Source organism: Monodelphis domestica, chromosome 2 (assembly GCF_027887165.1).
Source record: "Monodelphis domestica isolate mMonDom1 chromosome 2, mMonDom1.pri, whole genome shotgun sequence".
In the NCBI taxonomy this organism is placed as follows: Eukaryota; Metazoa; Chordata; class Mammalia; order Didelphimorphia; family Didelphidae; genus Monodelphis; species Monodelphis domestica.
Genome location: NC_077228.1, coordinates 428,624,769 through 428,649,073, shown reverse-complemented (window position 1 = coordinate 428,649,073; position 24,305 = coordinate 428,624,769). Strand labels below are relative to the sequence as shown.

At 36.5% G+C, this 24,305-nt stretch overlaps 1 long non-coding RNA gene across 1 annotated transcript in view; it reads left to right on the top strand.

The window, feature by feature from the left end:
• The first annotated feature begins 10,206 nt into the window (after positions 1-10,206).
• LOC103106144 (uncharacterized) overlaps positions 10,207-24,305 on the top strand; it is a 34,633-nt gene continuing 20,534 nt past the window's right edge. Inside the window, exons 1-2 of the long non-coding RNA XR_001627201.2 lie at positions 10,207-10,388; positions 10,494-10,571. This is a non-coding gene — a long non-coding RNA (uncharacterized LOC103106144). The remainder of the gene's footprint in view (positions 10,389-10,493; positions 10,572-24,305) is intronic.

The following is a 24,305-nucleotide window of genomic DNA, read 5'->3' as shown; positions in this document are numbered from 1 at the left end:
CTAATTCTCACGCCCAAATAAAAACTCTACAATATATTTAAAAATGAGACCACACTCTATTGGAAGGGGAAGAAGAAAAAAAAAGGAATGGAAACTGGTATTCCCCTAAGTTAAGAAGAGAGTAGAGGGGAAGGGGTATACTTTTGGTGATTCTGTGGGTACTGGAACTCTAGCTCAGTTCCTACTTAAAGGAAAAGGAACCTACTATACTGATGATTTGACGTACCAAATCTGAAAAATGGCATTGAGCTTGCCATTCATATCTGTGACAAATTTCTGCATGATTTTTAGTTTCCTGAGGCTCTCTTTCCCTTTATCTTAGAATCCTTGGTTTCCTACAAGAATTAGCTCAAAAGCCACCTTCTGTGGAAGACCTGTCCCAATCCCTCAAATGCTAGTGCTTTCTCCTCTAAGGTTACTTCATATATATTAAATGTATTCATATGCTGTATATATATATATATCCCCATGAGATTGAATGCTCCTTGAACAATATTGAACTATGGGCAGGCATAGAACTATGCATACCCTTTGACCCAGCAATACCACTTTTGGATCTGTAGCCCAAAAAAATCAGAGCTGAGGGAAAGGAGAAAACATCGTATAAAAATATTTTTAGCAGCTCTTTTTGTAGGGGCAAAGAATTGGACATTGAGGGTGAGGGATCCATCAGCTGGGGGGCTGAATAATCTGTGGTATATAGTTGTTTCAGAAAACTATTGTGCCATAAGAAATGATGAACAGAAGTTCAGAAAAACTTCAAAAGACTTCGATGAACTGATACAAACTGAAGTGAGTAGAATCAAGAGAATTGTGTATACAGCAATAGAAATATTATATGATAATCAACTGTGAAAGCCTAAAGGATTATCCATATAACACCATGGGATTCATGATAAAAAAAATCTATCCACAAAGAAAGAACTATTGGAATCTAACTACAGATTAAAGCATGCTCTCCTTTATTTTCTTCACAAGTTTTTTAATTGAATGTGTGAAATATGTCTTAAGCTATGGCTTGGACAATATGGAAATAATATTGTATGAAAGCACTGGTATAACCTATATCAGTCTATTTACCTCTTTGGGGAAACAGGGAAGGAGGGAGGGAGAAAATATGAATAAAAATGTCAGAAAACACTTGTGAAAATTGTTTCTACATGTAATAGAAAAAAAAACTTAATTGAAAAATAAATGCTCCTTGAGGGCAGGAATTGTTTTCCTTTTTAACCTCGTATTCCCAGCATTTAGCATAGTGGCTTGCACTGTGTTATAAGTAAATGCTTATAAATGCTCGTGTAATAATTGCTTATTTGAACACTTAGTATGTGCTTGAGTTGTTATCTGTCAACATGACTGGCACATTGCTTCCATTTTCCCCTACACTCCCAGACCAAATCTGCAATACTATAAGGAAAAGTTTTCTGATAATGAACCTTTTTATTGTAGCTCTGGCATGTAGGACTAATCAACAAAGAGAGATATGAGCCCTCCCTGGAGAGATCTTCCTACAGAGTCCATGCATGGTAGCAAGCGAGGTACTAAATGATTCTGTCATTCAACTTCCAATTTCAGTAGTATAATATAAGTTTGGAGGCAGCTAGGTGGCTCAGTGGATATCAGGAGTCTTGGAGTCAGGAAGACCTGAGTTCAAATTTGGCCCCAGACACTTATTAGATGTGTGATCCTGGGCAAGTAGCTTAACCTATTGATCCACTGGAAAAGGAAATGGCAAACCACTTGAGTTTTCCTTTTCCAGGAAAACTTCTGAACTGTAAGGTCCCTGGGTGTCCTGAAGCATCACACATGAGACAACAACAATGGAAACAGGTATATAACACATTCAAATAAACTAGCCTTAGATGGACCCATACCACTCCTTGGCAAAAATTTTCATTTAACTATTATCAACTCTTGCCTAAATTTCTTTCTTTCTTTCTTTCTTTCTTTCTTTCTTTCTTTCTTTCTTTCTTTCTTTCTTTCTTTCTTTCTTTCTTTCTTTCTTTCTTTCTTTCTTTCTTTCTTTCTTTCTTTCTTTCTTTCTTTCTTTCTTTCTTTCTTTCTTTCTTTCTTTCTTTCTTTCTTTCTTTCTTTCTTTCTTTCTTTCTTTCTTTCTTTCTTTCTTTCTTTCTTTCTTTCTTTCTTTCTTTCTTTTGAAAAAGATAGCACCTTTTGTAAAATTTCACCTTAAAATTTCCTCCACCCACAATCAAATCTTCCCATGGAACAAAAACCAACGCACCAGTCAAACTAAAAAAAAAAAAAACCAACAAAAACCAAACACTTTTGCAAAGCCAATGACATAGTGATTGTACTGATAGGGCATACTTCATTTGACATTTCCACTCTTTATTTCTCTGTTCAGAGAGGGAGCCAGGTTTCATTATCAGCTTTTCAGGACCTGGATTGTTCTTCATAATTCATCAGACTTCAGAGATTTTTCAGCATTGTAAGCATGCATTATTGTAGTCATTTTTGTTTTCTAAGTTTTGCTTTCTTTACTCTGAATCACTCCTACTAAGTTTTCTTCTACTATGTTCTATATCATTGCACTGAATTATCCCACTCTATCCATATGCCATAATTGGTTCTGCCATTTTCTAATAGATAGGCACCCATCCTCTAATTTTTTGTTACCATAAAGAATCCTTTTATATTTTTTTGCATGGAAAATTTCTTTCATTAATTTCTTTGGGATATAATAATAACAGCAAACATTTATATAGTACCTTAAAATTTGCCAAACATTTAAAAAGTATTATCTCATTGTATCCTCACAACAATTCTGGGAGGTAGGTTCTATCTATTATTATTTCCATTTTACAGATGAGGAAACTCAGGCTGGGAGAGATTAAGTGACTCAGCCAAAGTCATAGCAACTGTACTTCAAAGCTACTGCTCTATTCATGATGCCACTTAGCTCCCTCTGAAATATAAAACCATTAATTGACAAAAAGCCATGATGGATAATTAACATATTGGATGACAAAGTAAAAATCCAATAAGAATTTGATGAGTCAGAAATGGGTTGACTTTAATAAGATGCAATTTAGTAAGAACAAATATTGTCTTAAACAGATTATTGCTGAGAATAATAATGTTTTTATGGCTTTATTTTGCAATCTGTTACTTTATTGGAGCTATTAATTCCCATAACTATTTTTTTTATTGATTTCCTGGAGTTTTGCTAAGTAAACCATCATGTCAACCAAAAATAGAGATAACCTTGCCTCTTTTTAACAGTGTTTATGCTTTTAATTTCTTGAATTTGCCTTATTTCTATAACTCTCATTTCTAGTACAGTGTCAAATCATAGTGGGCCAAAGGGGCATCCTTGCTTTACCACTATACTTACTGGGAAAGAGCTGTGTTTCACCATTGTGGCTAACATTCCCTTTTGGTTTTAGAAATGCGCTTTTGCTCATATTAAAGAGTTCTTCCACACCCAGACGTTTTATAATAATTAAAAAGTACAAGTAGGTGCTTCATTTTGTTTTAGATTTTCCATCCCATTCCATATCTTTTGGTATATGGGTAAGTTTTTATTATTTTAAAATTTTCTTTTTTTGATGTTCGTTAATGATTTATCTATGTTTGAGTCTTTTAAGATAGTTTTTTAGTATTGTTTCTCATTTTAAAGCCCTTTAAACCTTTCAAAATCTAGTTCTTTCTAGATTTTTATCCATTCTTCTGTATTTTTTTTTCAAGGGAAAGGAATGGATGCTATCTTAATTTTTTCTCTTTTTGTTAATTACATGATTAGTTCATTCATTTTTTCTTTTTCTATTGTGTTAAAATATGTCTTCAGGCATATAACTTTTCTTCTTCAGACTTCTTTAGCTACATATTCAAATTTTAGTATGCTATTTCATTGTTATTGTACTCTTTTAATTTGCATAATTATTTCCATAATTTGTTCTTTGTCACATAATTTAGGATCATGTACCTGAGTCTCCATGGAAATATGTATTTTTGCTTGTTTAGCCTGTATTCATTATAAAAATAATCTACTATGCTATAGTTTGCAAATGATATGTTTAATATTACTTCCTTCCTATATATCTTTGTGATTACCTTGTGTCCTAGAACACTGTAAGATTTTACAAATACTCTACATGATACTGAGAAATAAGTATATATTTGATATTCCCATTCAGAAGATGCTTTCTTTCATTTTAATCTGCTAAACTTTTTGCTTATTTTTCTCTTTATTAATCTGTCACTGAAAGAAGAGTATAAAATCTACATGTGACTATTTAGTTTTTAAAAATTCTATTAGCTTTTCATTAAGTATTCTTTTTGGAAAAATGTTTCAGCAAAATAAGAAGTCATGCCAGTCTAAACTTATTTATCCCCTTTCTATTACAGTTACTAAGCTAATAGATCAGAGGAATATTGTATGTTTAATTTACGTAGGTTTTAGCAAATCATATTATAAGAGTATCTTATTATATTATTGTGGAAAAGGTATAGATTAATTAACATTATAATAAAAAAGACTCATTCCTGCTCAAATAACTGGACTCAGAGTAGTCACTAATTGTTTGATATCAACTTGGAAGGAAATTGAGTTTCTCCAAGGATCTCTCTTTGGCCTCTTGGGCTATTTAACATATCATTATTTTTTTTACCTATAGTCTTATCAAGTTTGCCAATGTCAATGTCAATGACAAAAAAGTCATGATGGGTGATTAACATATTAGATGACAAAGTCAAATTTTAACAACAATTTGCTGAGTTAGAACATTGAACTGACTTTAATTTTAAGGGAAAATATTGTCTTAAATTGGTTAAAATTTACCTCACCAATATATAAAGAAAGAAGACATACTATATTGCAGTTTGCCTGAAAAAAATTGAGGATGGCTAGTTATTGGATATTAAGATCAAGATAAGTCAACAGTGTGATACAGCACCATAAAAACTTGTAGAATCTTGGATAGCATTGAGAGGCAAGCTTCCAGGAATAAGGAAATAATGAGTCAGCTGGACTTTTCCTGGTTAGACCACATCTGAAATATTGTGTTCACTTCTGGGTAACAGTTTCAGGAGAGGTATTGATAAGCTAGAGAAAGTCCAAAGGAGGTAAACTAAGATAGTAAAAGACTAAATTCATAGCATGTGAAAATTAGTTGAAAGAACTGTGGATATTGAGCCTGAAAAAGAGAAGACTTGGAGTTAAGCATTAAAGTTGCCTTCAATTATTTGAAGGGTTATCATGTAGGAGAAAGATTAGACTTGTTCTGTTTGATCCAGAGTTACAAAAATAAAAGTGATGAATGGAACTTGCAAGTAGAAAGATATAGGCTTGAAGTCAGAAAAACAACTCCCCAATGATTACAATTGTCCAAGAGGAGAAATGGGCAGCATTGGGAAGTAAACAGATCATAGATCTAGAGGAACTTTAGAGGTTTTCAACCTATCTAGCCACATTTTACTGATGAAAAAATGGAAGCTCAGTGAGAGTAAGTGGCTTGCCTAGTGCCATATATATATATATATATATATATATATATATATATATATATATATATATATATAATAAAATGCAGAGCTGAAATTTTACCTCAGGTCTTCTGAGTCTAGAACATATCTTTCTGCTTCCAAAAGAGAGAGCAAGGTTGAGCAACTGCCTTGCTTAAAGCCAATTCATGAGCAAGACATCACTGAGATTTCATTGGTTGTCTTTGAAAATGAAGGATGAATAGTGGCAACAATTTCTACTCCCATAACTCATCTGAAATGGCTTTTTGCAAGGTCACTTCCTAGGCAATAAGGCCAGTGTCCTTTTCTCAGTTCTTCTCTTTTACCTACCTAAGGTATTTGACAGTATTATTCATCCTCATTTTTTTCAAGTGTGCTCTTATTCATTGTTCACACTATTATGCATTTCTTGTCACTTTTCTACCTCTTTGCTTGTTTCTTATTTGTCCCCTTTCTCTGACTCTTCTTCCTATCAGATCCCCAGCAAAGGTATTTCTAAACATATCATGCTCTTATTTCTTTTTCTCTCTCTCCATTCTTTCCCTTGGTGATCTCATCCAATATTAGAGCTTTGCTGACAATCACTACAAAGATGATTCCTAAATCTCTATCTCCAGTTCTCTTTAAGTTTCCATTTTTATATTTCTAGCATCCTGTTGGCTGTTTTAACAGGGATAGCTTGTCGATGCCTGAAAGACATATCAAAAGCAGAAGTTATAAACTCCACTCAAACCAATTATCTTCTTGTTTTACCTTTTCCTGTAATCCCATCAGAATTTTTTTTTCAGTTAGTGAGGCTAAAAGCCTGACATCATCTTTCCTCATCTGATCAGTCACCATCTGATTGATTCTCCTTTCAAGGGACAAGGTCTATTTCAAATGTCATCTTTTTCATGAAGCTGGTCCAACTCTTCTCATTTGGAAGTAATTTCCTACTTCTCTGAAGTCTCTAATTTATACATTGTTATGATTCTTACTATGCCTTATTGCCCATTATAGTATATCTGCATTTCTCTTTTTCTAAACCCTTACATTTCATCTTAGAATCAATACTACATATTGATTCCAAGGCAAAAGACTGACAAAGTGGTAAGACAATGGGGGTTAAGTAACTTGCACAGAGAGATTCACATAGATAGGAAGTATCTGAGGCCAATTTTGAACCCAGGACTTCTTAACTTTAGGCTTGGCTCTCTATCCATTGAACCAGATAGCTGTCCCATCTGTTTTTCTCTTAATCAGTTTCCTACCAGATTGTATTATCCAGGAAAACAGGGACCATATTTTATTTTTCTTTGGATCCACTTCTTCCACTTCCCACAGGTTGGCATACCATTTTTGGGGGGACTAAAAGGGGAGAATTAAAAAACCTGCAGCCCACATTTATATTGTACTTTCTAAAGTATAGCAACTCTAAATATTCCAATTTATGCATGAAAGAGGAAACCAAGACTATTACCATTTTATAAATAAAGAAGCTATAATCAATCTAAAAGCATGATTAGATACCTACTACGTGCACAGGCACTGTGCTAAACACTGGGGATACAGAAAGAAAAAAGATTGTCCATGGTGCAAGGAGCTTACAATCTAATGAATAATACAATGAGAAGCAATGTGGTATGTAGAAAGTACACTAACCTTGGAGCAAAGACAGTTTCAACTCTTGTCTCTGTTGCTTATCCCTTGTGATCATGAGTAAGTCAGTTAACCTCTCTGGGCCTTTCCTTATCTGCCCAAAAAGGAGGTTGGTCTAGATGGTCTTTGAGATTCCTTCTAGCTTGAGATCTCATGAACGGCAGCTACATAGCTAATGGCAGAGCAATGATTCAGACCCAAGTCTTCTGGTCCCATCTTCATATCTCTTTCTACTTGACTCTAAGAGAGTTATGGATTTTTCACCAATAGACGGTAAATTCCAAGAAGTCAGGGGCTCATTTTTGTCTTTGTATTCCCAGAGTTCTTCATGGTGCCCATTACAATCATAACTTGTTGAATGGAATTGAATATCGGCTTTTCAGTGTTTCTCCCCCCCTCCACTTTTGATATCCATTGGGAGAAAAACTGAAGGTCCCAAGTGACTCGCATAACAACTTTCCATAAGATATTATGGGGTATGATCTCGTAGGAACACAAAGGCCATCCATGTAAAAAACTTATTATTGCCACTTTATTACTTTCATTTTCAGCACAAGCTCTGCATTAGGACTTCTGGGACATTGTACATGCTCTGCTTTGATCTCCCATTATTTATTTCCATATCAGTTTGAGCCATTTTTCCTGGGGATTTTCTGGTTTCTGGATGGAGTAGTCATCTCTTTGGCAAGAATTTTACAAGTTCTAAGAGAGTTGCACCCAGAGATTTGCCAGATCAGTCCAGCATGTAGATTTACCATTGAAGGCTTAAAAACTTTTTTTGGGGGGGGGGGCAAGGGAGGAGAAGGAACAAGTTTTGTTTCTCCCACCTCAGACCCCAATTACCTAATAAAGATTCATCTTTTTTTTTTTTTTTTCTGTTTGAGGATCCTCCTGACCTAATTTTGCTCTTTGCCCAGTTTCAGATAACACAATCCATTTTTATGCATTAAGCTCCCCTAATGAAATCCACATGTCTTAAATCAATAAAGTCATTGTTTAGTTCTTGCTTCTCTCCCCCCCCCCCCCCTCTCTGTGGTACAGTTTTTGCTGCTCTGTTTTATTTGCTTACTTACTTGTTTGTGAGAATATAGAACTATTTTATCTAGGATCCATTCTCTTCAACCCCAATCCCTCTCATTCTTTTCTTTATCTTTTTCTTTAAGGATGATCAGTGTGTTGGTATGCAGCCCATTGGACCTTTCTATTGTTAGTATATGGGTATAGAATAAGAATTGTTTATTAGTGTTTTTCCTTCTGCTTGTTTATTGTTTCCCATTTTATTTACCCTTGCTTATTAAACACTAAGGAATTTATTAAAGAGTCTATTAATTTTATATGTTTATTGGATTATTTTTATTAATGGCAAAATTTATAATAGAATTTGTTTTCTTTCCTTTCTGTTTTGTTTTTTCAGAATTTTGGATTTTGTTTGTTTCAGGTTAGTTAACAATAAGAAACATTATTAGTTGATTCAGTTTCTTTGTAAACGTGCATTAGAATCAATCCCCCCCCCCATCCCTTCTCCCAGAATAGAAGAAGCAGAGCTTTTATTGCCCTTTCATATTGCCTGTTTCTTATTCTCTGACTTGTCTCTTCTTTTTTTAATGTTAGGTTAATATTGAGCTTGTGGATTTTTAAAAAAATAAGCTCCCAAATCACCTCATTCTTTTGGGGTTTCCTTCTTCATACTGAAAACAAAAACACCTCCTCTGCATGTAGCCTGCTGGGTGGTCAGGCTGTTTCACTGAGGCATTTACCTATCTGATGATACAAGACTTCAAAATAGAAACAGGCTCCCATTAAATTGCAGATAGTACTAAATTTAGAGCCATTAATTTCTAAAGAATTGTCTGTGGGTACCACACATATTTTAGCTCTTAGGGTCACTAGGAACAAATTTTGCCAGACCAACCTCAATTCCTTTTATGACAAAGCCACTACTAGACTGGTAAAAGACAGGAGTGCTATTGATGCAGGATATCAAATTGGCAAAGCATTTGATGGAATCTTTGATGCTACCCTTGTGGACTAGATAAGAGATGTAGCCTGGATCATAGGACAGTTAAGTAGAAACTGAACTGCTTGAATGTCTAGGTCAAAAAAGGGAGTTTCTCTCTCTCTCTCTCTCTCTCTCTCTCTCTCTCTCTCTCTCTCTCTTTGTGTGTGTGTAGGTAGTATGTGGTATATGGAGAAAATATGTGTCATGGTCATATTTTATTTTTCCCTCCTCATTCAATTTTATCTTGATTTACATTAAAATATAAGTTTACAATTTAATTAATTTCCATTAAAATATAAATTTATGAATAATAACCTATAGAAAAAATAAGGAAAATAAAAATAAAATAAAACAAAATGATAGCAAATGGAATCACATATTTCTACTTTTGCCAACTGTCAGAGCAGGAAAAATCCTTAATGTATAAACAAAAGGAACAAAACTAAACCTTCAGCAAAACAAAACATGTGTACAATGACTTTGCTAAAAATAATTAGTGTATTGTAAACCTCTCTATGTACTAAACCTGGTTTTGCTTTTGTTATTGTTGTCTGTCTTTACATAGTTATGTTCACTGTGTATTTTGCTCTTTCACTCTGATTTATTCCTTATAAGTCTTGAATTTCTTTGAATTCTTATTTATCATTTCTTCTTTTTTGTTCCTATACCATAAATTGTTCATCCATTTCCTAATAGACCATAGTCCTTTTCCAGGTTTATTTTTTTGACTGTTAAAAACAATATATCTAAGAGTATTTTTCTATAGATCAATCTTTTCCCCCCTGACCATTACTTGTTTAGGGCATATGCCTAGTGGTATGAAAATTGGGTCAAAAGATTTGAACATTTTTGTAACAGTGTGTAATTGAAAAATTCTCTTAAAAAGATTGAACTAACAAATCCACCAGCAGTATTTTAAAGTACCTATTTGTCTACAGTTATATCAGCATTAATTCCATACCCCCCCCCAAAAAAATCATGACTATTAATGGATCTTTGTCAATCTGGAGTGAGGTCTATACCCGAGAATTAATAGTCATCTATGCCTGGTCCTATTGTATTTAATATTTCTCACTGATTTAGAAGAGATGACATACTTCTCTGTCTTGAAGATGGAAGGAACTGTGAATGTACTGGCTGATAGAATTGGTATCTAAAAAGATCTTGACAGTTTAGAATGATGGGCCATGTGTAGTAATGAGCTTCCTTTCACTTTAAGTCTTCCAGCAGAGCCTGGAAGATAATTTTTATAGGGTGGTAACTAAAAGTAAGTACTCAATAATATTGAGTTGATGATGGCTAGATCAGTTTTCATTTTTTAAAAGATAAAATATTACATTAAGTGTCAGGAACATCATCTTTGTTTCAGCAGGTCCTTTTGGGTATAGATCTGTGTTACAGGAGTCAGCCTTGCCAAAGAAGATGAAATGGGAGAATGACAAGACAAATGGTAAGTCTCATTGTTCAAAGGTTCTCCATAACTCATTCCTTCCTTTCTCTCATTATCTTATTTGACCTTTTGATGGATTACATTGTGAATCTCTTTTTCTCATTTTCAGCTTTCTGCCAGAGTTAGGCCAGCTCTTCTCTTCCCACATCTTCTTCCTTTTTGCAGTTTCATGGAAATAATATCCTAGGGGTGGGAATTTTTTTCTCTTTTCCTGAGAAGTTCTATTGTTACAATTCTGGATTTCATGTGAGAAGGCAAGTTTGGAATTAAATCCCCACATGTCCTGAATGGTCTGTCCCTCCAAAAAAAAAATATCCCACAAATGCTTTATTAACATTTTTCCTCAGGAGGAAAGTGTTGAGGGACAAGGAAATGAATACAATGTTTTCCCACCTACAGAACCTTTCTAACAGCCAAAGGACTCCAGATTTTTTTTTTTTAGGAAAGTCTTTGAAAATAGCCTTATCCCACTGATTCTACTTTCCCAAAGCTACTTATTAAGAATCTATTACCACTATAATTTTAAAAATCTTCTTTATAGTCTTTTTCAGCAACAACCATGCTCCTCCCCAATCCCAGATCCCATTCTAAAACTAGATCTGCTTTTATGTCATCTCTGCAAATGAGGTCCCATCTTACATCATACAATTAGTCATTTTTTCTGGAGGTTACCTTTAAAGTTCTTCAGTTTTTACAATTTTATTGTGATGGGGACAGTAGATAAAAATATGGCACATAATGAGGTTGGCAACTCCTTTTGATGGAAGGACAGAGCAATTTTACCTGAGCCTGATTTCACTGCTTCTGGGACATTTTTAGTTGAAGTGAACAAACAGCACTGAATTAAAAAAAGCTGAACTTTCTAAGTTTTGTGACTCAAAAGCTCTTTGTTACCAGTAAGAACTTTTGCTTTGGTCATAGGCTTGAAGTGAACCAGAAAGTCTTTCATGACTAAGGTGACTTTTAATTATTGTCTCCCAGGATCATAGGATTATGGAATTTCAGATAGGGAAGGAACTTCTCTTCCAACTCATGAGTTCCAATCCATTCATTTTACAAATGGGAGAAATGAGGCCCAGAGAAGTCATCCTTCAATGATTCTGACTAAGAAGTATGATCCCTTTCCTCTAAGTCACTAACAATTTTGCAATTGCACTAACTCCCTGTTTTGCTTTTGGTCAGGCAGAAAAATCAAGGCATCTTTTGCTCTCTGGTCTTGTCAAAGTATGATTGAGATGACTGTGGAACTGGGTTGTGGAGGGATGATGGAGAAGGGTGGTCAAAAAATTATAGGGATATTGAGGATAATGGGCAATAGTGAGGGGAAAACAGGGGATCTAGCTTTTCAGCATATCTTAACATACTGGTTGAACAGTTTCACAAATTACTTTTACTGAATCATAAAAAGGCTTGTGGTAATTTGGGTCTTCAGTAGAGAAAACAAGTCCAAATCCTAATAGCCTATAATATTATCTGAAAACTCAAAGAGAAGGCACCAACTACCAAGACTTCACTTATCCTTATCAAGTCTCATTAAGATCTTCCTTCTGGCTTCTATCATATGAGCTCCTGGGAAATCAAAGAATCACAGAATGATAGCCTGGAACGGATCTTAGCCGCCATTTAGTTTAGGCATCCATATTTCAGAGCAGCTGGGCCAAAGGTGGTTCAAGAGATGATTTTTATTATTAGGAAATCAGCAACCTTAAAGAATTGCCAAGTTGGTGAAGTTTGTCTTTGGCCCTCTCTCCCTTTCTTTCCATGTCTCTCCTACCTGCAAGTTTCTCTTTCTGATCCTTTCTGCTCCCCACTTCAATCTGCTGACTTTTCCAAACCCAAGATTTGAATTTATATTCCTTCTTCATGCTTTTAAAGTACCTTTCCCTCTTATCAAAATCAGTTAGCTCATTCAGGCTGATCCCAGCTGGCTGATTAAATATATTTAAGCATTTCCCCCTACCCTGGCCCTCTTTTTCTGTGTGGCCCTGAACAAACTGATTTAATTCCTTGCATATCAGTTTTTCTGATCTATTAAATAAGGCAATCAGAATAGAATTCTTTCTAGTTCTAATATTCTAGGATTCTATAACCCCTTAAGGAGTTTACCTTCTAAAAGAGGACCTCATTAACCCAAGAGGCCCTAATTGATGGAATGAGATGGAGGGCCAGGAAAGGAGGGAGATCTTTTCCAGTCAGAGTGGGGTCTACTGAGAGCCCTTGCCAATTCTGGATACCACATCCCCCTCCTCAACAGCTATATATTTGGTACCTCAATTCTGGTCCAGCCAATTCTCAATCTCTTACATTCTCCAAATTCCTCCCCCCCCCCATTTCCCCAGCTCCAAGATTTTCTGTCCATTAAAAAATTCTTCAGGGAGCAGATGGGCGGCTCAGTGGTTTGAGAGTCAGGACCAGAAATGGGAGGTCGTCAGTTCAAATCTGGTTGCAGACACTTCCTGGCTCTGTGACCCTGGGCAAATCACTTAACCCCCACTGCCTAGCCCTTACCACTCTTCTGCCTTAGAACTAACACCCAGTATTGATTCTAAGACAGAAGGTGAGGGTTTTAAAAAAAGTTTCAGAGACGAGTATTTCATAGGTTCTGTGGGGTCTTCTCCTTAATGTCATCCAGCTCCCCTCACTTAGGAAGTTTCCCAATCCACCTAAGCTAAACTGGGACCTTCTGCTGCACCCAGGGTCTATTTCTATTTCTTCTTGTTCTGTCCTGAAAGGAAGAAAAACAGCTGGTCACCATTCTCTACACATCAGGAAGGATTATGACTTTCACTAATTATTTGATAAAAGATAATTAACAAAGGCTACTAGCTCTAATTCCGAATCTAAGGCTTGCTAAATCGTAGGGTTGAACTAAGGGAGTCATACTTCACAAGCACCAGGGCGTCGGTAATGATAATGCATCAGTTTTATGTCACTTCACTGTCTGGGAGAGCTGGAGGTATGCCTCAGACTTTGATGAGCTGCAGAAGGTTCTGCCTGTGGCACTGAGGACACGAGCATGCCCAGAAAGTCCTCACATTTCAGCCCAGGTAACTTCCTGCACAGCCCAGCAAATCCTTTCCACAGAGTCAAGCAAGTAGCAGCAGGCGAAGGAGTGGACTTTGTCAGAATGCTTGAAATTTATTAGCATGAAAAACCATGGGCAGAAGGCTGCGGCAGCCAGAGCTGACCCCTAAACAGAGAGAAAACTGCCTTTTCTGTTGCTTTTGGTGGATTTCAGGTTCCAGCATTCAGTGCAGCATGAACCTTTGCAACAAGCCAGTGAAAAGGAAGGCAGATTTATGAACCAATCTAGCCAGGGTTCATACAGTTCCATATTCCAAAAGGCATTCTTAATGATAAAATATTAAAACGTTGCCTTTCCTTTAAATATGCTCTCCTTTACAGATTTGTTTCTATCTCCCCAGTTCCATCTTAATTGCATCCTGCTGCTTGTCTTGCCATGTATGCTCCTACTTAATGCAGTAATATTAAAAAAAACCTCCCAGACCCATATATTATCCTCTCCCCAAAATGGAATAGTTTCTGCTTGGCCAGCATGCTATGCTTTTCTTTCTCTGCTGTATTGCTCACACTATTTCTTGTATCTGGAATGTTCTTTTCTTTCTTCCCTTGTGGAATTTCTACCCATCCTTTAAAATTGAACTCAAATGCCAACCCCTCTAAGGGACCTTTCCCCAAACTTCCTTAATGGTCTTTGCTCTTTTATGAAGGAAAAAAATACACAAAATTATGACTCTGAATTCAGAAGACCTGGGTGTCAATCCTCCTTTGAATATAGATTGTATATGCAGCATATATTCAATATATATTCAATAGTATAGAGAGAGTATAGTATAGAATAGTATAGATTCAATAGTGTATATATAGTAGAGTATGGAATAGTATTTATTCAATATATATTTGATAGTATATATAGTATATTATCTAATCAATAGTATATTTTTTTATATAGTAGAGTATAGAATAGTATATATTTACTATATATTTGATAGTGTTTTTATAGTATAGGGTAGGATAGTAGTATGTATTCAGTAGTATATATCCTATATTCAACCCATATTCAATAGCATAGAGTATGGTATAGAATAACATATATTTAATATATTTGAGAGTATATATATAGTATACTATAGAACAGTATATATTCAAAATGTATTTAATAACATACTATTGAATACATATATTTAAACATAAATATATGTAAAATACTACCTGTGTGGTGGTATTGTTGTTCAGCCATATCCCACTCTCTGTGACCCCATGGACCATAGCTCTCCATGGAGTTTTTTGGTGAGGACACTGGAATGGTTTGTCATTTTCTTCTTCAATGGATCCAATGGATCCTGTTTTGTAAGACATCAGAAGTTAAGTGACTTGCCCAAGGTCACATAGTAAGGAGGCTGTATTTGAACTCAGGTTTTCCTGACACCATGCCCATTGCTCTAATCACTGAACAACAGCTGCCTCTACTCCCTGTGTGACTTAGCCTAAATCTTCCTGGCCTCAGTTTTTCTCATCTGTAAAATGAGAGGTGTGGACTAGATTTCCTCTGAGCTGCCTTCTGGCTCCAGATCTCTGATCCTATGACTTCTAATGGTACTTTGTTTTGCAATGCTCTAATACACTTATGTCTCATCTTTCACTGTAGTCATCTATTTATGTCTTATCCTCTTATTTCCTGGTTTCCCAGAAAAATGGCCCCAAAATCAATTGGAAGTGGGCAATCTGCTGACTAAAAGCCTGTCTGAACTTAGCTTTTTTGGTCTTCATAGAATAGATTGAATCTATTACCAGGACTGTACTGGAAGCATTTTTTAGTTTGTGAGGAGTTGACAGAGTTTTGTACTGCTCTTATATAACCTTCCAGAAGACAAGTTATCAGGAGGTGTCAGAATAGGATTTTGAAGGAGAATTAAAAGAGAGGAGGAAAATGAGCTCAATAAAATATAGGGAATCTGCAGAATACTTTAAGTAATACTCAAAGGGCTCCCTGCCCTGCCGATCCATCTTTTTTAATGCCACTATTTTTTATGCGATACTTTGTGGTTGTGAAAGATGCAATACTATGATCCCAGAAGAATCAGAATTGCAGATGGCCCAAAGGGTAACGGAATAGAAATGGCAAATTGACATAACTGGCAGCAGCTATTTACATATGATGATCTGCATAAAGGGAATGGCATTAAATACACAGTGTAAGACATGTCTAGGAAGACCAGGGTCAAAAATGCCACTTCTGATACAATCTTTGTGACTTAAGGCAAGTCACTTGACTTCCTTCCCTCAGCCACCATTTCTTCTTCTATAAAATGAGAAAGTTAGACTAAATGGCCTTTGAGATTCATTACAGCTCTCAACCTATGATCCCATCACCACTGTATGCCAGATCAAAAAAGGACATGGAGTGTTTATATAAGAGTAGGGAAAACAACCGAATAATTCTAGAGTTTAATGAATATCTATGGAAAACAAAAAAACCCAAAGGAAAGATTTCAGTGTTTTGAAGGACTTTGGAGGTCATAGACCATAATCTCATAGAATGAGATGGCATGGATGGGTATTGAACTGTACAGATCGATGCAAGACAACAGATCCGCTGAAATAGCCACTGTTCTATTAAACCAAAATTCTATGAGGCATTATGTTGCAATAAACTGAGCCTTTTAGCTAATGGCACCCTTAGCCAAGGAAGAGAATACCCTTTTCTCCTCTTAGGGAGGGGATACTCTTATCTGCAGTGATACTCTTATCTTCAGCTCTAGGGTGAGAGATGGACATGGAATGGTCCTAGATAAGAGTGGGGGAAACAGTTGGATAATTCTAGAGTTGAATAGGTATCTATGAGAAAGAAAAACCCAAAGGGAAGATTTCAGTGTTTTAGAAGGACTATGTATAGAGGAGAAGTTCTTGGAGAGTAATCTCACAGGATGAGATGGCATGAATGGGTCTTGAGCTGTACAAATGGATGGAGTATCTTCTCTGGAGATAACAGATCCACAGAAATAGCTAATAGTCTACTGAACCAAAACTTGATGAGTAATGTTGATATAAATTGAACCTTTTAGCTAACAGTACCTTTAGCCAAGAAAGCATATTCTTTTTTCCTCTTAGAGAGGTGACACTCTTATCTTTGGCTCTAGGGAGAAAGAAGGCTGAAAGAGACATAACCTTTTGACTTTTAAGTCAACACCCCCCAAAACAGGAACTTGTGAACTAGTGTAAGACATCATTGCCTATTATGGGGCCCCCAAAGTATCTGGTCTATGTGTTACCTCAATGCTCTTAGCAAGAAAGGAATGCAGTTAACCTGAGGATATATTATGCTATAGGTTATTTTTTTTTCTCATTGTACCATGTTAAAAAAGGTATGATAGGTCAAAAGATAGGCACATCCTGTCATTTAAAGAATGACAATTAGATCTGGCCAGCTAGATGTGGTTAGCTTTGAAACATGTGTACATGAGACACTTTTTCCTGCAACTTGCCCTATTCTGGTAATAAGCAATAAAGAACTCCGAGAAACCGGATCCTTATCAGCTTTTTCTTTTCTCCATGTATACACAAGGAAAGCCAACATACAGCTGGAGAGAGTTGCTGCTCCCTGGGTGAGCCTTTGATCCCCCCAGAAGCAGGCCTCTGTTTCTCACTAGAGAGAGAGTCAACTGCTGGGGAACCCTGTGTTTATGTTAGCAAAACAGATTCACTTTGCAGACACGGTTTATCCCTCTCTCCTGCCACAATGGGTTATTATAAACAAAACATCCAAAGAAGATTGATTACATTCATAAAAACACTTCTGGATCCCTAATAGGAACCTAGAAATATATTGTAGAGACTCTTCCTGGATGGTTTCTGTGATCTATCACTATCCCCCCCAAATCTTAGAGTTCTATTTCTAATGATATTCACATAAACAGATCCCAATCTTTGATGTTTCAGATCTCATCTGCTACCATTTTTTTCTGGTCTCAGAGGAAATTTGTCTATCCCTTAAATAATTTCACTGTATAGTATACACATCTGGATTTCCAATTGATCAGCCAAAAAATTAGCCTTCCTCAAGTATTTACTATGTCCTAGTCGCTGTTTTAAGTGCTTTAAAAAAATCTCCATAGAATTACCAAGAATATGAGCCATCCCAATCCATCCTTGCTCACCAGGCCTTCTAATTAGGACTGAGTAATGGAACAGAGAGGAGAGATAGGGAGAGGGACTGTGTGATAGTGAGGTTGTAAAACTGGCCAATTCCAGTTTTGTCCTGGAAGACAGACTTATTATTGACTCATCAAGGAAAGGGGTATGTTTGCCCCTGTCCATTTGGGGTTTTCTTGGCAAAGATACTGGAGTGGTTTGCCATTTCCTTCTCCAGCTCATTTTACAGATGAGGAAACTGAGGTAAACAGGGCTAAGTGACTTGCCCAGGGTCACAGAACTAGTAAGTATCTGAGGCTAGATTTGTACTCAGGAAGATAAATATTCTTCACAGGTCCAGCACTCTACCCACTGTACCACCTAGTTGCCTCTTACATGTTAATTAATAAAATTCTATATGTTCCAAATTAAATTTGAATACAAGCAGTTTTATTTTACTTTTCTCCCTTTTAAAGGCTATTTTTATGTTTGAAATTCTGGGAATTTTAATCATTGCTATCATGTCCCTTGATGACCTCGTGTATCAAATTTCATTGAAAAAACATGAAAAGAACAGAAGTTATGTTTATTTTAAAACTTTTTTTTCAAGATGGAAGACTAGTTACAAAGTTGATGTACACAGTGTTTTGATCCCCTTAAGTAGAATAGCTATAGTCTTCAAAATTAGTGACTTTCCTCTGAAGTTAGCATGTGAAAATGAAGGCTCTGTGACCTAATGGAAAGACCCCTAAAACTTGGAGTTAAGAGATCCTTGAGTTTAAATCTGAGCCCTGAAACTTACTAGAAATGTGATTCAGGACAAATCCTTTAGTATCTCTGATCCTCCATTTCCTTATCCACAAAGTGGGGACAAAAGTTTCTTTTATGAGTAAAGTGCTTTATAAACCTTAAAGGGCTATACATAGAGTTCATGGGAGACCTGAGTTCAGATCCCACCTTAGACACTAGCTATGCACCCTTGGACAAATTACTTAACTGCTGTTTGCCTCAGTTTCCTCATCTGTAAAATGGGGATAGGGAAGGTAGGTGGCTCAGTGGCTATAGTACTGGGCTTGAAATCAGGAAGACTCATTTTCCTCAATCCAAACCTCAGATACATACTGGCTGTGTGATCTTGGGCAAGTGACTTGTTCCTCTTTTCCTCAGTTTTATCATCTGTGAAATGAGCTTGAAAAGGAAATGGCAAACTACCCCAATCTCGTTGCTGAGAATAGTCCAAATGTGATCACGAAGAGTTCGGCACTACTGAAATACCTGAACAACAACAAAATGGAGCTAATTATAACACCTACCTGGCAGGGTTGTTTTGAGGATCAAATGAGATAATAATTGTAAAGTGCTTAGTATGGTGCCTGGCACATACTGTTCTATAAATAAATGCTAGTTGTCATCATCATCATTATAAACTTATAAGTTTAATTATTTTTATAGAATAAAAATATTTGTATAGGAATATATAATTATGTTAATGTCCAGTAGCTCAGTTGAAATAGATCTCATTTTGTTAGAACAACTACTTATTTTCATTTTACCAGTTTGCTTTTTTTGGCATTTGAAATTGTATTGAGTCATCTGAGACATACATTTCATTCCTATGTGCCATTAGGATTAAAAAATGTCTAATCCCTATAATCATTTATAATATATTTTTCAGATAAGAACACTACTTCTCATCCAGATTTTGCATGTAGAAAAATGGATATGCATGGGATTTATGAAGGGATAGCATGAAAGATCAGTACTTTTGTAATGAAAAGACCTGAGTTATTTTTTCTTTAAAAATATATTTTCTAACATAACCTTCATTTCTGAATATGTATTTCCCCTTCCCCAGGGAGCTCTCCTTTATTTTTAACAGAATAGAAAAGTAAGAGAAAAAAGTAACTTAAGAAAGTCAATCAATACATTAAATGAACTCTGAAAGTTTATGGTATGTTCAATCAATAATAAACTGATAAACATCTATCAAGTAGATATAATGGACCAGGCACTGTGCTAAGTGCTCTGTAACGAAAGTCCTCTATTTTTGTAAAAGAAAAGAAAAAATGCATTTGTATCCCATGATGATGTAAGACATATACAGTCTTTAAATTTCTTTTATTACTATTCTCAGTGTTAGAAGCAGCTAGTCAGTACTGGACCTCATGACTGGAAGCCATGAGTTCAAATCAGGTCTCAGATGTTTACTAGTTGTGTGATCCTGGGCAAGTCACTTAACCTCAGTTTCCCCATCTGAAAAAGAGAACTAATATTAGCATCTAATTCCCAGAGTTGTTGTCATGAGGATAAAATGAGGTAATATTTTTAAAGTGCTCTGCAAATCTTAGAACTGGCTATTATTTATTCAAAGGAAACATTCCTTTCAGTGAGAAAGAAAAATTCCTTTTAACAAGGGTATAATAGGTTTTATAGAGGGTCCCCTGTTCTGTTATTGCCAATTCAAGATACTCTTATTGGCTCAGATCTCATCTAACACTTCCTCTTAGACTTGGTTATTGTCAAGAAATTACCTATGCCCTGTAGCATAGTGAAACTAGATCAAGTTAGTGAAAATATCAAGTATTGTAATAACAAGAAAAAGCATCAATAGCAAGCAATTCTAGCACTTATATTACAGCCCCAAGAAAACCACCTCTGAATAGTGTGGAGGATAGAATGCTGGACTTTGAATCAGGAGGAGCTGGGTTAAAATCCTACCTCAGGTACTAACTGTGTGATCTGGAGAAGTCCTTTGATAACTCTGCCTGAGTTTCCTTGTCTAAAAATAGGGAGGAGAGGGGTTTAAACTTGATGGCCTTTTAGATTCCCCTCCAGCTTTAAATCCATAACCCTGTTGTCTTTCTAACATCCAAGGAATAGAAGATTGAAAATCTAATCTAATTTTAGACTTCTGATCTAGCCCCGGTTCTGAGGTCAATCAAAGGAAGCTAGACATGTTAGGACAAAAATTTCCTCAACAACTCAGGAGAGTTGTATCATCAGGATACAGATGCTACAACTATTGGACATGAGAAATCGGTTTCTGCATGGGTGCTGAGTTCTATCTAGGGTCTCTAAGAGTGCTGACCAAACTGAGACATTGATCCAGGCATTAAAAATGAGCAGTGAAACCTTCCAGAGGGGTTTTAGTATGGTTACATTGGTATTAAGTATCTAAGCAATTCTAGTAGCTCACCATTTTTCTTTCCTTCCTCTGCCCTTTCAGAGGTCATGGCACCTGCATGTTAAGCATACTGAGAAGAAAGGCCAAACAAAGCCATGTTATTGTTGTTCAATCATTTCAGTCATGTCCAACCAATTCTTTGTGACCCCATTTGGGGTTTCTTGGCAAAGATTCTGGAGGGGTTTGCCCTTTCCTTCTCCAGTTCATTTTACAGATAAGGAAACTAAGGCATTAAGAGGTTAAGAGAATTTCCTATAGCATAAACAGGCAACTTGGGTTAGTGCACCAAAAAAAACTTTAAAATCAGAAAGACTTGGTTCAAGCATTACCTTTGACACAAATTGTCTTCAAGACTCTGGACTTGTCACTTACCTCAGTGCTTCAGGTAACTCTAAGAAAGATGTTCTTATTCTAGAATCTCTGAATTAAAAATAAAAGGTTGGCAATGATTTCAGTTTAATTGGGTTACTTTGTATTACATGCATTTTAAATATAAATTATCTTATAAATAAAACATTTATGCATATAAATAATATTCTATGCATTTAAAATGTCATGAATTATTATTCTTATAAAAAGACATCGATTGGCTCACCAGACTGCCAAAGGAGCCATAACACAAAAAGTCTTAAGAATCCTGCTCTAAAACTATAAATTACAGAAAACTGCTGTACTACATTAGCAGGAGTTTCCTCACTCAGGGGTTCTCCATATCAATGAAATCCTGGCACCTAACCCTAGTCTAACTCCAATTAACCAATATCAGACCCTTTCCTGAAAACAGATTTTTTGATAGGGGCTAATCACAAAATTATTGATTATATAAAATGGTGGGAAGGATAGGAAGGAGGTGAAAATTGAAAGAAAGAAAAGGTCAGAAGAGGGGGTGGGAAAACTACCTCCTTCCAAGTCTAGTCTAAGTCCTTTATGAATCTGTTCCAAGTTGGACGATATGTCCCCCAAGTGATGATGTGCTTATCAACAGAATGCCCAAGTCCAACCAGCTACAATGGCTCTGGATTGGTCAGGATCCTTTCTCATAAACAGAATCCAAGAGGTCCACATTGATTTGTGACATTTAAAAAAAATGTTTCGAGCACTATGTTTTACACACAGTAAGTACTCATGATTATTGTTTAACTCATTTCAAGATACCTTTGGCCTTACTGAACAGAGCAAATGTGGAGGAAGGGTTGTGAACAGGGTAGAATTAATTGTCTTAAACTTCTCAGAACAAGGGATGAGTCAAACACAAGTCCAGATTATTAAATTCCCCCTTACCTCTCACCTTCACCCCCAACTGCCAATTGGGGCTACTTTCTAGAGGTCTCCCATGGGGCAACTTAACTATATTTCCTCTGACATATGCTTTGTTCAAGACACTCTTCTGGGCCATTTCCCCAAACGAGCAAGACAAAGCCCTGTCCTCAAGATGCTTATAGGAAAGGGATAAAGAACTACTGTTTCCCAGCAGTCAGGAGGCCCAGATTAGAAGTAGTTTAAATTTGACTGAAAGCCAGGCAATTCCAAGAATTTGGTGAGTCAAAGCTCACTAAACCCATTGCATTCTGCCCCCTTTTTCGTAAAACTAAACAACTCCTCTTAGAGCACTAAATTATAATCCAGGAGCCCAAGACAGCATTAAATGCTTTTTCTTCTATGAAGGGAATATGCTCATAAATGGAATCATCATATTCACTTGAAAAACTTCTGAATTAACATCTGAAAAGCCAAGCCATTCACTCCTGTGCTCACTGCACATGCCAACATCAACAAAACTACAAGACCCAGTCCACACTTCCAATCTTAAAAGGCTCATCAGATTCAGCACTGGAAGGGACTTTATGACATCTCCTAGTCCAATCTTTGCGTTTTTTAGAGGAAGTGACTGATGACTAAAGAGGTAAAGAAGCTCGTCCAAGGGGAGGCACCTTTGAAGATGCTAGAGAGTTCATTAGTACAAATGTCTCCAGTCTGGAGACAGGATGAAGTTGGGGTCTGAAGGGTTGGGGCTGATGAAGAGAGTAAGGAAGAACCAATGGAGTGTAGAGCAAGGAAATGGAATTCCCTTCTGCCTTCTATGGATTTCTGGAAAATACATGATGTTAATGGTAACAAACATTGTGTTCACAAGTGTCCTCTGACCCTATGGTGGGTGGGTGGGGGGGCAGTTCCCTTTCATTTTCGACTCTACATTTTCACCTTTGAAACTTTCAACCTTATTTCTACTCTCCTGCATAATCTGGATACTGAACAGGGAGGTTGGGAATGTGCCACGATGGTGCTGGCTAAGGGAATCACTGAATGTGGCTCCTTCAGCTTGACTGTAGACCACAAATAAGTAAAGCAAAAGGACTACTCTGGAAACCTCTCTATTAAGTGAGATGTCATAAAGCAGAATTAGATTAAACATGAACAAATCTTGGACTCCATCCAAGGGGCTTTCGTTACTGAGATGCCAATAGAACTTCCATAAATGACAGTTTCACCTGTAAGGCATTGGGGACCCTAAAGAGAGCTTTACAACAAATCTTTAGTTGCTTACCCATCTGGTTATATTATGGTCTAGGCTGTATTTTTCTATCTTGTTTGTAACAATGTGAGCAGTCTCAAAAGATCTTCATTGCGAGTGTAATCTCTTTTCCACACCTCACTGCAGACATTACCTTATTACACTTTTTGCAGAATGAACATCAATTACTGGAGCAAATAATAACAGTTTTCTTGTTAACTTGGACCAAAATGCTGTGTGTGTGCATGGGGCTGCAATTCCCCCAGTAATGAAAACAGTTCCACAATATGAACAATCCGTCATTTTGTCCATCTGCTGCCCAAGAGGGATCTTAAAATAGTTTCAGTTCACCTTTAAAAATCTAGGGCTCTGTGAAGGGCTTGTAACACTTGGCGAACTCTGGAAGCCTGCCTGCTAGACATTACTGCTACTCTGACTACTGATGTCCAGCTATAAACTTCCTTAGAGGGAAACAAGCTGCTCATTCATGAAGCTGTTGTGAAATTTTCCTTCCCCGCCAGTTTTCACAGCTAGAGAAGAGAATACCTGTAGGGAACTAAAATTCTTTTTGTTGTTGTTGTTGTTCTTACTAAATTAGGTTCCCTGCTTTTCTAATTTTCTCTCCCCTCAATTCTTTCTCTCCTCATTTTCTCTTCTTCCATCTTCCATTTCTTAAGGTCAGGGCTCAGGCTGGGTAGGAGTTCAACTTGCGTTGAGGTTTATGGTTGAGAATGGAATTATGAGTCAATATGGCATCTCAAAGGTCATTTAGTCTAGCTATCATCTCTAGGCAACACTGACACATGAGGATTTTCCACTATCTCCAAGACATGAGATAGCACAATTGCCTTTAGGGCCCTGTTCCAGAGCCTAATCCTGTTCTTGG